Source organism: Myotis nattereri (assembly GCF_964212035.1).
Source record: "Myotis nattereri genome assembly, chromosome: 3".
In the NCBI taxonomy this organism is placed as follows: domain Eukaryota; kingdom Metazoa; phylum Chordata; class Mammalia; order Chiroptera; family Vespertilionidae; genus Myotis; species Myotis nattereri.
The window spans coordinates 65328593-65348839 of record NC_138077.1 but is presented as its reverse complement, the minus strand read 5'-3'; the positions used below and the strand labels follow the sequence as shown (position 1 = coordinate 65348839).

Sequence of the window (20247 nt, the reverse complement as noted above, 5' to 3'; positions counted from 1 at the left end):
ATTTCTCATGCTAGTTCTCAGCACAGAAGTGATTTTTTTTAAGTTGCATAAAGCCTAGCAAGGTTTAAGTTTTCTCAGCAAGGAGAAAGTGTTTTTCAGCTGTTAAATTTTTCAGATGCTTTTTTTGAATTTGGATAAAACTCAAAAACATGTTTGTTTTAAAATGTAAACTCTTTTATGTACAGAGGTTTGCATATAGAGAAATGCTAGTACTATATTTAAGGATAGTCGCTTTTGAAATAAGGAAGTCAGAGGAACTTAAATATAACAACCTACACACTGTCTCATGAACATCTCATTAACCACTAATATAAGTGCAATGTTTTGAGGGCCACTGGGGCACACGATTGCCGACAAGATCACTTATGAACTGAACTGCTAGTGGACATAATTCTGTGTGTGAGCAGAGGGTGACCAGATCTGCACTGTAGAGGATCCTTGCAGTCAGCTTTCGGAAGACCTTTTACTCCAGTTGCATGCCATTTCTTGGCCCTAAATCTGCTTGATTCCTCAGCTGTTAACTGGGCCAAAGTTGATACAACATATGGTATTTCAAGCACAAAAACTATGAGGAAATGCACCGAGGTCTCTGCAAAGAAGCAGCAATGAGAGGATATCCTCAGAAGGCCTGTCACCTGCCATTTTTAATGGGTCTTGTCGCTCTTCAATTTTGAGCAAATTGTAGACATGTTGAATGGGGAAAATATAATCTTGTTCTACCCACCCCTTCTTTTGTTGTTGTTTTTAAACATCTCTATTCATGATTCACAGTAAGAAATATATTTTACATTGTGATCCACTGACTGTTTATATCATACATGTGTGCATGTGTGTGTGTGTGTGTGGGGGGGGAGTGTTCCAGAGACAGAAAGTAACTTATCTATCCAAATTTTAAATCTTCAAATTCTTCATCAGTCTGTTGAGTGTTTTATTATTTGGAAAGTTGAAGATCAAGGTCTATAAATTCAGCACCCTTCAAACTTCTAATCAAGGACTTTCCAAAATTAAAAAATGAACCTGATCATCTAATTTGGTCTTTGAAATGCCAATAAAACTCATTCTTTCCCTTATTCATTCAGAAATACCCATTTATTCATTCTCTAAACATTTACTGATAGGATACTATATGCCTTGTAATACATACCTACAGTACATTTCTAGGAAATTACTTCATAGATGTTTCAGGATTTATAGGAGGGTTGTCCAGATGGTTCTTGAAAAGAAAAACCTTCCAGAGTAAAGCAATGTACTCACAGGATTTCCCATCTAGCAGCCAAGAGCCCTGGTGACATCTCTTCTGACATTTTATTATGGTTCTAGTATAAAATCATGTCTATTTTTATTTACTTTTCATATTTAACCTTAATTAAAATGTTGAGTGCAATCATGAGATTTTAATGTCAGAATATTACACAATAATTTTCCCATCATCAGGTTTTCCTCATATCTTACCTAACACACACAGAATATTTACCCAAACTCTCTCAAGCGCTCGATAGGCAGAAATCTGACCATGGCCTACTTTACAGTGATTTATAAAATACATGAGCTGAAGCATGTGGAGCACTAAGAAGTAGCACAAATAAACAGAGTATAGTAGTGCCACCAGCCCGAGTGTTTGCTCCCTTCTTGATGAGGACAGTAGGTATGGTAGGAAGACAGGTCCTAAATACTTATCAAAAGACCTTATTTAGGCCCTAACCGGTTTGTCTCAGTGGATAGAGCATTGGCCTGTGGACCAAAGGGTGCCAGGTTCGATTCAGGTCAAGGGCATGTACCTTGGTTGCCGGCACATCCCCAGTAGGGGGTTTGCAGGAGGCAGCTGATCGATGTTTCTCACTCATTGATGTTTCTAACTCTCTATTCCTCTCCTTCCCTCTCTGTAAAAAATCAATAATTATATATATATATACACACACATATATATATATATATATATATATATATATGTATATATATATATATTAAAAGATCTTATTTAGGTGGGCAGATCCTTCTATTCTGGAATTGCAAATGAATTAACTTTTTAATTTGGGAATTATGACTTGGCCATTATTAAAACATCATGAGCGGACACTGTTCCATAAACATAATTGTAGGCTACCTTTTTAAAAGACCTTTTTAAAATTAAATTCGTTAGGGGGGATATTAGTTAATAAGATTATATGTTTCAAGTGTGTACTTCTACAATACATCATCTGTAATATTATATTGTCTACGCAGCACCCAGAGCCTAGGGTAAAGGTATTTGTCTGCCTGAAGTTATTCCATCTTCTAAAGCTTCTTACTCTCTGAGCAAAGGACAAATTGGCACATGCCATGGGTGCAAGAAAAGAAGTGACCACTGAAGTCACCTAAGTAGGGGTATGGAAGGCCTCAAGCACCAGAGGCCAAAGACACCAGAAACATGGGCAGGCAACTTAAATGTTCCATCTGTATTTATAAAGAGGCAATATGCAAATTGTCCAGGACACCGTAATGTCACGACTGCTCAGGAGGAGGCTGTGCGCGCAGGTGGGCGGGAGGGGACTGCGTGGAGGTGAGGCAAGCCATGAATGCCGCGGCAGCTTGAGCAGGCCCGGAGCAGAGACGGGGGGCCTGCCGGAGCGGAGACATGGGGGCCTGCCAGCTGCCATGGGCAGCAGTCCTGCCTCTGCACATGAGCTTCAGAGGAAACACCTTTTCTGACCACTCACTGGCTAAGCTCCCAGTATGCCACTTGCAGTATTCTTGGTAACTTGGGTAATAAGAATCCAAGAGGGCGATCTAGGGTTTTTCTAGCTCACTGCTGGAGGAAAAAACAAAGGTCCACTGCTGGAGGGGCTAAGGAATGTCATATCCTGCCCTAGCCGGTTTGGCTCAGTGGATAGAGCTTCGGCCTGCCAACCGCAGGGTCCGGGTTCAATTCTGATCAAGGGCAGGCTCCTCCCTGGCCGGGGCCCAGGTCAGGGATCATGCAGGAGACAATCAATCAAAGTGTCCCTCCTACATTGATATTTCTGTCTGTTTTTCCCTCTCTCTTCCATGCTCTCTAAAAATCAATGGAAACATATCCTCAGGTGAGGATTAAAAAAATAAAATGTTATAAGAGACATCTTAAAAATGCCTAGACAAAGTTGTCATTTTTTAATAGTGAAGGGACTGGAGTCCGTGTTGATGAAAACACCTTATTGGCTGCGACAGCCAGCAGTGGCAGCAGCAGCGGGGTGATGGGGGTGGCACCTCCCCCTGATCAGCCCGGTTGCCTCCCACAGAGGAAGGCCAGACTGCAGCTTAGGCCCACCCCCCCAGGAGACATCCCCTGAGGGCTCCCAGACTGTGAGAGGGGGCAGGATGGGCTGAGGGACCCCCCCGCACCAGGCTTCTAGTTTTTAATGTTTGTTCATTGTTTCTATATGGAAAATTACATTTCTCTGGGAGTATACATATAAATATGCATTTGCTAGTGTTTCAGCAACTCTTAGTTACCTAAGTTAGTTTTGATCAACGCTGTCGAATTTTTAAACCCACCAACGTGACAAAGTAAGTTAAAAACACACACAAACAAACCCTCCAGTACACTGTGTGCTCTGCTGTTCCAAGCCTCAGCTTCAAGACAAAAGGAGAGAGAGACTTTGTCATTCAGTAGCTGTTAATAATCAAGAGAAGATCTGCCAGACAAGCTCTTCGAGGGCTCTGTCTGTCTGGACCAGGTATACACTGCTATGCACAAAGGGCTGTGCAGGGGGAGAAAAATGAGTGCTCATGGACAATGATGCAGCTTTCTTAATTAAGATTTTCATTACTGATACATACATTAAGTTCTGCAACTGCAAGAGCCAAAGCACTGTCATGTGCAGGTAGATGTCCCTGATTCCATCTTCAGGCAGTAAAGCTAAAACATATTAAATGTGCACCCAGCAAATGTAGTGGGAGCCAGGAGAGCTCCAGAAATATTATTGTTGGAATTCAGAGAGGCCCCATTAAAAGCAAATTTGTAATGCATCTAATAGGCAGGAGAAAAGCCCACACCGATAGACTTTGTGTGCGTGTGCACGTGTATGTGCGCGTGTTCCTGTGTGGGACTGCTCTGAGGTCCTGAGACCCAAAGGTAACTGTAGCTGACCTAGAAATAATCTCTCCATAAACACATCAACAGCTCAGGCCTCAAAAGGAACTTTGATCTTTAAGTTTTCCAATGCCCATTGTTGAGAAAGGAAATCAACGGCTGCTTTTGGGTGGCGTTTAGAAGATGGGGAAGGCTCATGTCCACAGCTGGCCCTGACTCTCTCCCTGTGGGCCACTCAGTCTATTTTCCCTGGATGTGAGGCTGGTCCACAAGTCAGTGTGGTCTGCCAAGGGGTGTACTGTTCCCATGAAATAATCTGACTGGGTGTGGGGAAGTCTTTCTTTTTAGATCAAGTTATTTTTACAAAAAAAAAATTGCTAAGAGACGAGAAGAAACTAAAGCCCTGCACAATCCTAGAAATGGATAAATATCTACAGTGTATGATTTTGACTCCATCTTAACTAAAGCCTAGCTCATCTTTGGATAGCTGGTGCTGTTAATAAACACAGCTCTCCATTGTTTTCCTGGCTTCTAGCTGCACCCCTTCCAGTTTCAGTCTGCATCCCTCTGGTGGGCTCCCCTAGAGCTCCCGCATCCTCTTTGAAGAAGGCCTCCATCGCTTGGTCATTACTGGAGTGGAGATGAATATTAGACACTGCCTTTCACGAAAGATCATTTTATCCCAACAGTCCATTATTATACATTCATTTCTTATTAGGTAAGAGCATTTATCTGAAATTTAAATGTACCCCTGGCTCCCCCATGTTCTCAGAAAAAAATAATCTAGAATCCAACATCAAAATGGCTCAAAAGAAATCCTTCACAGTGTTTTGGCTGTTGTTCTTTGCTATTTTGGTAAAAGGAGAAATTTCCAAACAATGGTGGCCAGTAAGATTTCTTTTAGATTCCTGCACAGAGACTCAAGTGACTCAGGTCCCTGCAGTGGTTTTCTGGGCGTGAGTGGGCGTTTCTAAAACTCTTTTCCCAGGGCTGTCCGAGAGCTGGGTGGAGGGTGAACATTCTGTGAGGTGTGGCTTCTGTGCCTGTTCTAGGAGAGTGATGCTAGTGACATGGTGATTAGATGAAGAAACTGATTCTTTAGAAGTAGAGGATAGAGAGTGCTTAGGCACTGTCAACAGATACTTCCTAGATCTGGGAAAAGTAAACCGTATTAAGATTCTTCCTAACCATCCCTGCCTCTCCACGCAGTTATGAAACTGCGTGGAGAGGCATACCTGTCAGTGAAGAACCAATGTAGTGGACATTATGCAAGCGGGTGATGATGGAAAAGAGCAGGGGAAATCCCAGGGAGAGTTCCTATCCTTCTCTTATGCATCCTTGACTGGCTTGTAAGGGCCAGAAAGACCCAAGGACATTGTCAAAAAATTCACACGTACCTCTTTCTCAAATTCTGTCGTGAGATACATGCTTCTTTCACCCAAAATACAGGGTGAAATTTAAATTAGAGGTGACAATTATTTACCATGTACCAAAAAGCCTAGAAATTGACAGGAAGGAACTAAAGGTAGAAATCACTTTAGCCTGTCCAAGTATGAGAGGTAAGGCAGCCCATTCGAAGTAAATATCTGGAAGTGATTTTCTGGGATAAGGTAGATATGCCTGATTTTTCCTCAATAACCCCACCTTGGAGGAATGAGGAATAACAGAGAATACAGAAAGAGTGCATAAAAGAAGAATTTAATGAAAGAAAGAAATCTTAATTTTATCACTGAACACACATCTTGTACAAGATGCCTTCACAAGTGCCCTAGTGGAGACTTTGAATAAGGAACACGCATAATGCCAATTAGTAGCCCTCACCATTACTCATCATTACCTGTGTCCCCACTTGGCTTCATGTATGGGCTATGGTATGGAGGCAGGTGTTATAATATGTGAAGTTTGCTAAGAGCATCACTAAGAAAGCCAGACATTTGGCACTGATCTGGATGGGAGGCCTCTAGCAGCCCTGCAGGAGTCCTGGCGGTAACCACACCCCACCTTCTGGGTGCTCCACTGCTCAGGTGGAGAACAAGCTGCTCACTAGGCCTGGTTTCTTCCACTCTCCTCAGCTTGTGGTTGGTCTGAAGGCCTTCCATATAATCTGTACCATGTTTTGTCTCTCTTCTCCCTTTTTGGACATGGCCTATGGATTTAAGCACAACCTCAATATACACAGGTTTCCACCACAGGGGGAGAGAGAAGGCCTCAGAGAACATGCTACCCCTTGTCATCTGCAAATGGATGTGCTGAGGAATGCTCCAGTTACCACTCAAACAGCTCGGCACAGCCTCTGCCCCTTTGAAAGATGCTCCTAGCCCCAAACACAGGGGAGACGTCCTGTCACAGTTCATATTGTGGAGGAGGGACTGACGCTGTCAGTGTGGCATTTCTGCCTCCCTAGCATCTTACACTCTCCCTGAAGTTGCTGAAAAAATTCCATTTCATTAAGTGTGTAGTAATCCACATGGGAATGAGAGAGAGGGAGGGGAAGGCGGAGGACATTGATGACATGGCCTCTAGCACTTTATTTATGAGAACATTCAGAAATCTCTATCTACATCTGGTAGAAGAACAATGTCAATTCTGCCCTGGAGACATGGATCAGGCAAGATTGCCAGTGAGTATTTCTCCCTTCCCAATAATTCACTGATTCTGGAGTCTGATGGCAGACTCAGATGATCCTTTTTACATTTGTGAGGGAACGATTAGCCTGCCCTTTGGGGGATGGTGATGCCAAATGAACATAAATATATATAACCAGGAGAAGTGCTAACCGCCTCTCACCCAGAAACTCTGCATGTGCCCTGATTGGTGCTTTGCTCCCACAGCATTCCCAGGAGGGCACTGAGGTGGGCATTGCTATCAGAGCATAGAGAACGGCGCTTGAGCTGGCTCCGCAGGACTTTAGAGAGCACTGCCTTTGCAGTAAAGAATAAAACGAAGCCATGAAATACATGTTTAGGCTGCTCATTTGCCCTTTCCAATTTTTAAAAAAATATATTTTATTGATTTTCTACAGAGAGGAAGGGAGAGGGAGAGAGGGCCAGAAACATCGATGAGAGAGAAACATCAATCAGCTGCCTCCTGCACACTTCCCACTGGGGATGTGCCTGCAACCAAGGTACATGCCCTTGAACGGAATCAAACCCGGGATCCCTCAGTCCATAGGCCGATGCTCTATCCACTGAGCCAAACTAGTCAGGGCCCTTTCCAAATTTTTATGTTATCACCTTTTTATTGTTGAATTATAACCATTACTAAAATATTAGCAATGTGTCACAAATATATTTCCCAGTTTTTTTAAAAAAATATTTTCTACCATAGTGATTTTTTTTTTACTGTAATAAAATTCAATATGTTTTTATTTACATTTTCAGATTTTTTGTTTTATGCTTGGATAAAGCATCTCATATCCCAACATGAAAAATACACATACAGGGCAAAAATTACAATGAACAATCATAGAATTCGTGAAGATGCAGAGAAATGGGCAATCTTTTTCTTCGTTGGAGGAGGTGTTCATTGACACAATTTCACTGGAGGACAATTTAAGCAATAGATACATTTAACTTCGGCATTTCCACTAGTAGAAATTTATTCTAAAGAGGTAATTAGGCAAGTGCATTTTATAAGATGCTTATATGTATAAAAATAGTTACTGTAACATCGTTCAGTTAGAAAAAATTCCAAATATCTTAAATACCCACCAGTAAGTAATTGATTCCATAAATTATTCATATACTGGAGTACAATAGAGCTGTCAAAAAGATAATATAGATCTATATTTATTAAACAGAAAATGCCTATTACAATGTTGAGTGAAAAAAACAGATTATAAAATAAAACAGCAAGTAGCTTTTCCTTTCATTTTGGAAAGACAAAGACAAAGAGATAGACAAATAGATATATGTGAAAATATATTTGCTAAGGTGTTAATAAGTGATTATCTTTGGGAGGTGAGATTTTCAATGAATTTTGCCTTCTTTATACATCTGTGTTGTAACAAATTCAAACAAAACTAAATGTACACTTTTTAGAAATAAAAATTAGATCTTTTACTCTGGGGAGAAAAAGATCCTAGATGAACCTTGCAACAATTACTTAAAAATTCAAATATGAGTTCCATGATCATTAGCAACTAGAGGCCCGATGCACAAAATTCATGCAAGAGTAGGCCTTCCTTCCCCTGGCTGCTGGCACTGGCTTCCCTCTCGCACCCAGGACCCCGGCTTCCTCCGGCCGCCAGCAGGCACCTGAGACCCGGGCTTTCCTTGCAGCCCCAGCTTCGTCCGGAAGGTCATCCGGTCTAATTAGCATAGTAGGCTTTTATTATTATACATTAGTAACTCTCACAATAGGGTGACATCATTGCCCGTCCATTTTCTTTATGGGTGACATCACTGCCTGCCTCAATTTTCCTCCAACTTTGACAATTCAGGTGATACATTGTAGTTCTCATCTTAAAGGACTTTAAAGCTCCAATTCTGGAAATAACCCAAATATTTATATCTAGGACATTGTTGGGTAAATTTAGGGGGTTTTATATAATAGGAAAGAATTCAGACATTACAGAGTTTGCAATTACACTGGGAAATACTCATTACATAATATTTACTTTAAAAATAGGGTACAACCATATAGGTACAATGTATGCTCAATTACGTCAAAATTCAGAGAAGAGACTTGAGAGTGATCTAAAAAGTTGTTAATGATAGTTGTTTCTGTGTAGTGGGATTATGGATGTTTTCTCCTTACCCTATACTTTCTTAATATTTTACAATAAGTGTGAATTACAGAATCATGAAAAGTAAATATTAAAAAAATACAGCTGCCAAATTTTACCCCAGATGTATCTGCAATTTACTTTTGAGTCTAATGGCCCTAATGTTATTTCCTAGAGGGAATCTATTGGAATGGAATGTACTGACATACAGGAAAGCCTTCATTGCCATCACCTCTTTCCAGGCCACATTTTATAATGCTTAGGATAAATCAGAGTAGGGAATCTCACTTATAGTGGAAATTAGAAATATCCACATTCTTCATGTCTTCTTCACATCTTATCTTACTTTCTTAGAAGCTGGAATTTAATAATATATAGTCCTCTGGAAAGTCTCCAGGTCTGGAGTTGTTTCTGGAGGCTGATGTGTATAGGCCACCATTAGAAATAGAGGCTCATCTATTAATTTTGAATGGGAGTTTCCATGAATAATAAGGATGAGCTGCTATACAAGGTCTTCTATAGATACTATTATTCCCCCCCCCCACTCTTACCTACTCTTCTTCTCTTCAACCCACTTTTAAGTAAATAGCTTTTCTGTATAGTTAGATGGCAATACCACACTTCAAGTAGGTTATCTAATTCTTTCTAAATGATCATATTTTAGCAAAATGATGATGAAATCTGAGCTGTCGCTCATATATGTATGAAACCTACATATTAGAGGCAATAGTAGATATTTGCCTCCAGAGGCATAAAGTTGATATTTTTTGTGAAAGCAAGGAAATAACTGGGTGAAGCCAGGATGGGAGGAAGAAGCAGCATAAGATGAAAAAAAAGGAATGCCTGTTCCATTTTTGTTGTTGTTGTTTTTTTAACCAAATGGCAACCTTCAAATATCCCTTGACTGAGCTATTTGAGGTCATAGATTGTTCACCTCCGATTGTTCTGTAGCAGACACGGTGTCTGTGCAACGGCTGTGCTCGCCAGAGACTTGGAGACTTGCACTGAGCCAATTTACTGCCCTTTCCTTCTGGCCTCAGCCAGAACCAGAAAAGAAGCTAAAATCCCTAATGTCATTTCACACATACTGGCAGAATCACATCCTAATTTCAACTCAAATACACACCTCTGAGCTTCTACCCTGGTCACTAAATTACTAGAGAAAACCACACAAGGCAACGGATTATCAACATCGACACACCCAGGACTTCCACTCTGCCAGGGAGGATCCTCCTGTGCTTCTCTGGTCAACTTGCTGGCCCTTTTCTCCAGCAAGCATTTTAAACCTCTACTTTCCTCAAATCCGGTCTCTATTGATTCTTGGAAGACCTTGTTCCCTAGGAGCCATCTTGCGGGGGAACTTCTCAACCTCACAGCACCAAATCTACACAGGGCTTGCATCTTCCTCTGTCCTTTCTTTGTTCTTGTAACAATAGTTCAGGTAACCCTCCTTTTCTCCTTATGTATTCCAGGTCTCCAGCCCTATGAGGAATCTTATACTACCAATCATCCCATCCCCGTCTCTCTTCTGAACACCGAATCTCTCCTCTCTACTGAATTCTTCCCATGAGCATATAAAAACACCAATGTTTCCATTTATCCAAACCTTCTTTTTGACTTCACTCTCCCCTTCCCAAAATATCACACTAGCTCACTTTCCTTCCCTTTGCAATAAAACTAAGAGTTATCCACACTGGCCATTGCTAATTCTTCACCTCTCACTTTTTCTTCATTCCATTGCAAACAAGCAACTGCTTCAAACACTTTCAACAAAACAGCTTTTGCTAAGGTCAACAACAACTTCCAAATTAATATATCAAAAGTATATTTTTCAGTCTGTAACTTACTTGACCTCTCAGTAGCACTTCCCATTACTTCCCACGCTCTTTAAAACACTCTCTTCTCTTGGGTTCTGGGCCACTATTTTCTGATATGCCACTACCTCTTTAGCTGTTCCTTCTGAGGGCATTCACAACCTCATTTTCCTCTACCAGCTGGGGAAATATTAAGAGTTATTTAAGCCTCAGTTTGGGCCTTCTTCTCAATTTAACCCCGTCCCTAGGAAATATCATCCATGCCAACAGCTTCATTTTCCTTTACTGTACTTCTGAGTTCCAGTTGTATGCATCCAAATGCCTATTCAATATGCTTTCTTATTTCAAAAGTATTGCACACCGGGTACCCTAAAAAATAGATCTTATAATCTTCCCTCCACCTCAATCCTCCATATAATTTTAAAAGCATGAAGCCAGTAGTCAGAGTGGCCACTTATTTCTTCTTCGTAAGAAAATCCTGTATATTTCACTTCTGACCTGTCAGTTCCATTTATTTACCTCCATTCCCACTGTGACTACCCTAATCCCTCTTTTGTCTAATCTACTACCATAGCCTTTTTACTTTTACTCCTTCCAAACCATTCACCGCAATAAAGGTCGCTTGATCTTTTTTAAACTTCTACTTTCATGATTAGTGAAGTTTAAAGAGATAATACAGTTGGAAGAGATAATACAGAGACCTGGCATACTTTTTACCCAGTTTTGCCCAGGAGTAATAATCTTATGTAACTATAGTACGATATTACATCCAGGAAATTATCAGTGGTACAATCCATTCACTTTATTCAGATTTTACCAGTTTTATATGCACTCATTTGTGTATATGTGTATGTGTGTAAATATCCTTTCACCATAAGGATATTTCTTGCTACCCTTTTATATCCACAGTCAGGTCCATCTTTCCCCCGCAGCCTAACCTCTATCAACCACTAATCTGTCCTCCATCTATATAATTTTGTCATTTCAAGAATGCTTTATAAATGGAATAATAAAATATATAATCTTGAGATTGGCTTTTGTTATTCAGCATAATATCTTTGCGGTTAATCCATGTTGTTGTATGTATCAAGAGTTCATTACTTTTTAGTGCTGAGAAGTATTCCACAGTATGGTTGTACCAGTTTATTGAGCTACTCACTTATAGAGGGTAATCTGGGTTGCTTTCAGTTTGGGACCATTACAAATAAAGCTGCTATGAATACTGGTGTGTAGGTTTTTGTGCATATATTTCCATTTCTCTGAGATAAATATCCAAGAGTAGCCTATCGTTTTAGAATACAAAATTGATTGTACCACAGTCTGTCTTAAGTTTGCTTTCCCTCCCCATTGAGGAAAATCCCTAACACAGCCTACAAAGATCTCATTATCAGGCCCCAAGTATCTCTTCAACCTCAACCTGGGCTGCTCTTTATCTCATTCTCTCTATCTAGCTGTGTTCAGGGGCTTCACCCACTCTGTTCCTTGTGCCTGGAAACCTCTTCCATCACCTAATCTCACCTCTTGTTTTTCATCTTCCAATGTTAGCTCAAATGTCACCTACCCAGTGAAGCTTCTCCTGAACATCCAGATTCACTTTGATTCCCCTCTTACACTTACTCTTAGAGCACCTGGCACTTTTATTTCACAGCAGTAAGCAACATGTCTAATGCTAAGCTCTTCTGTGTGAACATCTGATTAATATTTGTCTCCCATCCCCCCAGATGATAAACTCTAGAAGGGAAGAAATGATGTCTGCATTGCTCACCATTATATCTTCAGCATTTAGTTAGACACCCATTTTCTGTTTAACAAAACTAGGCCAAGGCTTTTAAGACATATGGTCTTGGATTCAAGTTCTATGTCTATTACTCACGAGACATTTTTGGAAAATTTACTCAAACATGCAAAATCTCCACTTCATCTTCAAAATTAGGATTATCATAGCATCTAATTAATAAGAGTAATTTTAAAGGTTAAATCAGATAACCATTAACATTATTTTGTCCAGTGCCTAAAGCAAGACAAGCACTCAAAAGATGTTCTCTCTTCTTCTTATCATTAATTTAACAAAAGATGAGAGTTTTTGTATTTTTCTCCTAATGAGGTTTTAGTCCACTATCTTCATTTCATGACTCTTCCCTGGGGTTTTGGTCCTGGTAACTTTGAAAAGAAACCCTCAGCTTAAAACTTTGATAATGCTATGGCTACTGGTTCCAACCACAGGTATATCCCCTTAGACAAATAGAGCCTCATTTGGCCTCTTGGCTCTGGCTCTGAGTTTCATTTCACTCAGCACTTCCTCCTCTTGTTCTCCAGCCTGTGGGACATAGAGTTGGTAGGAATGCCTCTTCCCGACTCCTCATTTCCCGAAGAAGTTTTCTAAACACACCTTGTCTCTTGCCTCAATCCTTATAGTTCCCGATGGAGGAAAATCACCGTTGGTGAGACAGCATGTCGTCTATGTTTCTGAGTTAGGTGGAACTGATCTATCAAAGTTTATAAGCGCAGAAGTTTAGCCTCTTTCTCCTTCTTTTCCAACTAAAACTAGTTAAAGTTAGTGACCTGGAAAAGTATTGCTCTTATGCGGATCTAAATTTTCCTTTGGACAGGTTTTTCCAATATTTAGATAGAAGGGAAGGGAGTCAGCAAGTCTGTTTTACTACTCAAATTAAGCTACATTCTTTAACCTGGGCTTTATAAAAACTTTTAGTTCCCCAGCCATCAGTTCTTTTTTCTTTTAAAATATATTGTTATTGATTTTTAGATAAAGAAAGTTAGAGGGATAGAGAGATAGAAACATCAATTGGCAGCCTCCTGCACGCCACCTATTGGGGATTGATCCCACATACTGGGCATGTGCTCGGGCCAGGAATAGAACCAGCCACCTTTTGGTTCATGGGTCAATTCTCAACCACTGAGCAACACTGGCTGGGCGTCATCAGTTATTTTATCTTATTTTTCAATGGGTTTAGAATTTGAGTGGAGAAGAGCAATCCTATTTATTGGATCCCCTCAATAATTCCAACACTTAGGTTTGTACTTTTGCTTGAAATACCTTTCTTTTGCTCTTCATCTTTTTTACATTCTAGCCATTTTCTAAGACCCAGCTCAATCACATTTTACATGAAGCTTTCCAGCCCTCAAGGCTCTTTCATGAATAAATTCTACAGTACTTACTGGACTGTATCATTCCTTTTGGAATTGTCACTTATTGTCTTATACACCTATAGAATACTCAAAGGTATGACTTCTTTTCCTAATTCAATTTTAACTTCCTTAAGAGCAAGCAAGGGCAGTAATCTAGATTCTATTTTAACCCCCCACTAATCATGATTCTTTGTATATAGTTAGTACTCAATAATATCTTATGGGATGATTGTGCTTGAGGCTGGCCCACTGACCAGGCTTTGATTTGAAGGCCCATGTTACAACTGACATGACTTAGTGGCTGGATGGTTCTTGAAGGGGTGGTGGCAGTGACAAATAAAGAAAAGCTTAATAGGAGTGTGCCCCTGAGATGTGAATCAATGCAAGTCTGGATACACATATAGATAGTGGAGCTTAATTCTCTCTTACGCTGTGTTTCATCTTAGTAATACACATCACCATTTTCCTTTATGAAAAGCATATGGAAGCCATGGTCTTAGGTAGAAAGGCTGAGAGATATGTAAGCAGAGGGAGGCAATGCTCCTGGCATGGGAAACTGGTCTTCAGAGTGTTTGGATTCTCTGAATTAGCTGACATATTGAAAAAATAGCCCCTACTACTACCACATGAAAAAAAATCAGAAGGAAGGGTCTTGAAAATGGTATCTGTGAATGAAAGACAGTGAATGTTTTAAAGATCACTGCATTTAATTTATTCAACCTAAATGCATGAAAGTACAGGTGGGGACATTATTTATGCAGGTATATGCAAATCACTTTATAAAATAGGCAAAGCCCTTCTGCTTTTTATAAGTTGCCAAGGTGGTTCCTGGTATTTTAAAAGCTATGCACCTTTCATGTAATTTCCTAAGGGTTGGAATCTCTCTGTTGGAATCACAGTCATTGTCAGAGCAAGTTTATTTTTTTTCTCTCCTAAGGGACATTTACAAGGCTTTCATAACCATCACAAAAAGAGTGGTTTCCACAGAGATGTGACTGGAAAAATCCCTTGGAAATTGCTGAGGAGCAAGTCACAATGTTCAAAGCAGAGAACATAGGCTTTGAAAACATGAACCCATCTGACCTCCTGAATTTAGTGCAGCGAATTCCTGAGCTCTGAAACATGGGGCCCGGCTGTGCATGCCATATTGGTGCTATAAGACTGGCAGTAGGTTGGCTGTGGCATGGTCTATTTCAAACTCCTTCACAGTGCCCAGTGTTGCATGTTCCCAGATGACATTTGGTTGGCAGAAGCTGGGCCTCCAAAGCTGGCAGTCTGGAATGCGGCCCACTGTGTTTTGACAAACACATAATTGACCATCTGATCACCAGCCTACATTCTGCACTCAGGTCACTGAAAGGACCTGAGCTTTCTGTGGGTCCCCAGTCCTTGTCTTGCTCATCTTCTCAAGCCTTTCTCCAGACAGCAACATAGAGAAGACTTAAACATACCCACATATATACTCCCATTTGCAAAAGAGAACGTGGTACATGAAACAAAAGCTGTTGAAAATTTCCTTTAAACTGTCCTGGCAGCCCAAAGTGAACAAGAGAAAAGCACACTTATGGTGAACTCTAATTCAGAAAGCAGGAATGAATATACTGAATTGTTTCAACACCCGGCTGTGCATAAGTTGGAATTCAGCTCAATGGCTTGAAACTTCTGCTTAAAAAAGGCAGCAAAGGGAAAATGATAGAAGATTTGGGGCATTGACTGACTTTAGGGGGACATTCTTAAGAAATGGTTTCATTTTCAGATGAAAGATGAGAAAAGCAGGACACTGGGAATGGCTTCTCCATATCTGCCTGCTCCACCCCCAAGTCCACTAGGGGAGAAGGAGTCACACATCCCTGGAGACTAGTAGGCAAACAGCTCAGAGTGAGGTCAGATTTACACTGAGCTCTCTGGTGAATCTCCCATGAAGATATACTTTGATCTGAAATTTGGCCCCACACAATACATCATTCTTTCCCTTAGAAGGCAAGGACTTTGCATTGGGCCAAGATATGCTGGCATAATGCAGTGCCAATGCCTATATCAACACCATCATATGGGCTCTCCTCTCCACTCCCACCCCCACTGCACAGTTCAGCCCTTGGTCTTCACCTTTGACCTGGTCTCCTTTTTTTTTAGTCAACTACCTCTGCCATTACCAGAGCGCTCTTTTTCGTTTTTATTATTTATTTATTTTAGAGAGAGGAAGGGAGAGGGAGAGAGAGAGAGAAAAAGAGAGAGAGAGAGAAACATCGATCAGTTGCCTCCTATACACTCCCCAACCGGGGATCAAACTTGCAACCTAGGTAAGTGCCCTGACTGAGAACCAAACCCACCACCTTTCTGTGTACAGAGCCAATATTCCCACCAACTGAGCCACAGCAGTGAGGGCAGAGCATTTTTTTCCTAAAATACAAATCTGGTTACAATTCTTCACAGGCTCCTGAAGCCTTCAACGCCAAGTCTAGGCTCCTTCCTGTGCACAGCAGACCAGGCAGGCCTTCTGAGATCTGCCTCCTCCCACTTTCAGATTTGTCTCCAGGCTCTTCTTCCCACCACATGTTCCTCCACACTAACCACTGTCCTCTGCAGCTTGCTGCCGTTCGACGCCTCCTGACTTTGCAAATGCTTTCACTTTTTTCCTAATTATGATCCTCTTCTGCTTTCCCCTCCTCTACATCCACCTAGGAAACTGCAATTCATTCTTCAGACTTTAAGGGCCAGCTTGAGTACCCCTTTACATGTATGTAGGCATTCCTTTCTCATAACCCTCGCTACATCTTGTATATACCTCCATCTCAGCTTCTACCATACGGTATAACCTTTGTTTACTATTTATCTCTGCTATCATACTCTGAGATTCCTAACAACAGGCAGCACTTTTTATTTATTTTGGAGTTCCAGGTATCAAGCCTAGTGACTAGCTTCCCATAAATGTTTGTTGACTAAAAACTGAATAAAGAGCTGTGCATGATAATTACAAACCAAGCAGTAGAGTCAGCTTCTATAGGCATGTTAGGAGCCTCTTAGCAATCTAATGAGGCTAGAAGATCCCAGAAGTAAGGTACTTTCTGAAGGTTATCACAGGGGGATTGTAAGAGGGAGAGGTAGGTGGTGGGATGGAGAATGTCTTGTTAATAGAGAATGTCACTAAAGCAATGAATTTTCTGCTACTTCAACACTTAGTATTAATAGGTATTATTCAGAGAATGATCAGGGTATGGACTGCATAGAGGCCTAACGTGTAAGAACCGGTTTCCCAAATCGGGCAGGTCTGTGATACCTGCTTTAAGGCAGCAGGTAGGTTATCGAGGGCTCTGCCTCATTTCTGCTAAATAATGATGAAATGGAAAACTCTAGGGGGAACATCTGGAACCTATTTATCCTATTGAAATCCGTGTCACATCCAGATTAGGACTTTGGACTAACTGCAGTGCCAAGAAGAGAAGGTCAAGCAGGCAGAACTTAACCCCTGTCTGAAGGAGGCCATTGCAGAGACCCCAAGAGCTGGAAGCACTGGGGAGATAGTGCTCTGATCTACTTCCAGGAACCTTTCCTTTCCCTTTGATAGGCATCTGGGACCCCACCTCTGGAGACATCAGCAGTGTCTGTGGGGCACTTGAGGACAACAGGACTGTCACAGGCCCTGCCACCCTTGAGATAAAGGCAGGCCTCAGGATTTGGAACAATCTCTGCGAGCATGAAGATTGGCCCAGGGGTAAGACCAGGTGAGTGGGTACATGAATGATTTATCAGCCCATTACAGGTCATTCTCCAACCTCATTTCTAGTTAAAAACTAGGATCTCTCTACAAGCTGCTCAGCTGATGGTTGACATAGCATAGAATCACTTTCACATTTTCCGATGAGCCAGAGACAGCCTTTCAATTACATTTTTTATCTCCAAGGTCTCCCTCTTGATCTCTAATCCATGACACAGGCCTTCAGTCCCCTGAACTGTTGTGTCTGAGGCTCGCTCTACAGTGCTGACGTCATAATAGCTGAGCCATGCGGGCAGGAGTGCACTGTGCTGACTCATCCCGGTGATGTGAGGATTAATGCCTTGTCTAACACAGAGCTATTATGTGAACTGTTTTTACACAAAGAACTGTAACAAAAATGATTTGCCAGCCAGAGGACTAGAAATAGGCAGTGCGAGGTAGCTGGGGCAGGGATGCAGAGACATAAAGTGGTAACCATCAGCACGTACATTGACACCCTCTGAAGCACTGACAGACCTACTCTGTCAACACCGAGAATAGGAAACAACAAGACTGTCAGGCAGGGAGGACCCACCCTGCTGCATAAATGCATTATGCACGGCACCAGTCTTCGGGGAGTTTAATCAATCTCCTTTCTCTGTCAAATAACTGTCAGTTTAGACTTTTGCCTGGGCATCCTTTGGAGGATTCTGCTCCCCTAAATATATTTAACTAGCTTCTAAGAATATTACTGGAAGCCACACACAAGCAAAAGAGCCACGGGAACCCCTCTTCTGTGCAAATGATTATAACACCAGAAATACCTGGGAGTGAGGACTCAGTGAGGTAAGATAGGATGTTGTGAATAAGGAACCAGCTGTGCTCACCGAAGAGTGGGAAACAGCTGGAAGAAATCGTTTATTTAAATAAATAAATGATTACTTATCACAGAAGGTGATGCCACTGCCTGTAGCATCTCTTGGGTGGGGTCTCATGCAGTGACTTTAATTATTTAGGTTCATTGCCCCAGAACCTCTTTCAAGCAGCTCAAAGTAAAATTTATCCAAAATCATTCAGTGCAGCCTAGTTTGGGCTTCAAATAATAAATATTACTATGGTATCATCTGCAATCAAGTTGTTTTTTTCTCTCCAAATGACCTGCATCTTTTCTACAACAGAATGGCACCTTTTATAAGCCTCCTGGTGCATGTAATTCTGGATTTCTCTCTCCATTTCTTTTCCTGAACTTTATAATTTCACATATAATTTTACCTAAATGGTTGAAGTCTTGTACTTCTCAGTAAAAGGATATCAGAAATTTGGTCAATAAATGAAAGCTCTGATCTAGAAGCTGAAATTAAAAACAACTGAAGCACCTGGCCAGTGTGGCTCGGTGGATTGAGTGTTGTCCCACAGACCAGGAGGTTGCAGGTTCAATTCTCGGTCAGGGCACATGCCTGGGGTTTCAGTCTCGATCCCGTGGGGGCTGTGCAGGAGGCAGACAATCAAAGTTTTTCGTCATCTATGTTTCTATCTCTCTTTCCATCTCCCTTCCTCTCTCTCTAAAATCAATAGGAAACATATTTAAACAACAACAACCACAACAACTTTGAACCTAGGGATGGGTGTATAACTGAAGAATACATAATTGGCCATTGACCGACAGTGGAGCAACAGCCTAGTTGTTGCGGGTATCTGGCTGAAGAATGTGAGCTACAGTGTTGAGGAGCAGTGACTTTTGCAAACAGCAGCTGTGACAGAGTAAAGAGCAGTCTTTACAGAAGTCCAGTCGCTGGGGCCACTGGTCTTTCCAGGCCCCTCATGGATGGCAACTGCTACCCCCACAACAGCATCGACTCCAAACACAGAACAATCTAATGCATGCTGAAGAAGCGCCGGAAACCACAACGAAGTCAACTAGATAACATGCTAAGAAAGATCCAAATTTCCCACATCTGACACTGTTTTGAAAAATAAAGAAACCACTTCTACTTACATACAGAGAAGGGGCAGGCTGCAGACGGATGGTCAAGGAACTGAAAATCAAAGAAAAAACAAGGAATTAAAAATTAACCCAATGGTACTATGGGGAGAAGAAAAGCAAATCTAAATACTGTATAGACAGGGGTGGTTGCTCCTAAAGGACGAGATGCAGGAGCCCAAAGAAGGAGATCCAACTTCATAACATTTTCCAAAGGTGTGACCTTCTGTTCTCCCACCAACACAGTGCTCCCCACCCCAAGAAGTGCCAACCTCATTCTTCGTGACCTTCATTCTGATCTGAATCATATGAGTATTTTGTAGGGTTGTACTGTGCACTAGAGTAGCCACTAGCCACATTTATTTATTTAAATATATAATTACAATTTAATGAAAACGTAAATGTTTAGTTCCTCTATCACACTAGCGACATATTCAGTGCCCAGAAGATTCTCTGGACAAATTCACCACTTCCATGTGTTGTCAACCTCAATTGAGGACCTGGGTTGGTGCTGGCTGAGGACTTGGTACTGCCTCCTGTACCACGTCTCACCAGCCAAGCAATGTCCCCTCTGAAAAAATTATATTAAGATAATACATCTGTCTCCCAAAACATATCTCTAATGATAACAACTTTAGGTTTGGGGGAGTTGACCTAAACAGTTTCTCATTCCTTATTTCAAATTTAATAATTCCCCTTTTTAATCTTCAACTCACAAGCCAAATAAGCTATAGGAACTGATCTGCCCACCACTGTTTTGATAGCTTCTCTTATAGAAGAATAAGATTGAAGTAACAGAAGATCCATGAGAAATTAATAAACCAAACAAAGATGCTG

The 20247-nt window shown here is 41.2% G+C and overlaps 1 protein-coding gene across 15 annotated transcripts in view; it reads right to left on the bottom strand.

Annotated features, from left to right (window-relative positions):
- Positions 1-20247, bottom strand: part of ZBTB20 (zinc finger and BTB domain containing 20) — an 874980-nt gene that overhangs the window by 150023 nt on the left and 704710 nt on the right. For all 15 annotated transcript variants that reach the window (XM_081085637.1, XM_081085638.1, XM_081085644.1 and 12 more), the window contains one exon: positions 19426-19465. The gene's annotated coding sequence lies outside the window, so the exon portion shown is untranslated. The remainder of the gene's footprint in view (positions 1-19425; positions 19466-20247) is intronic.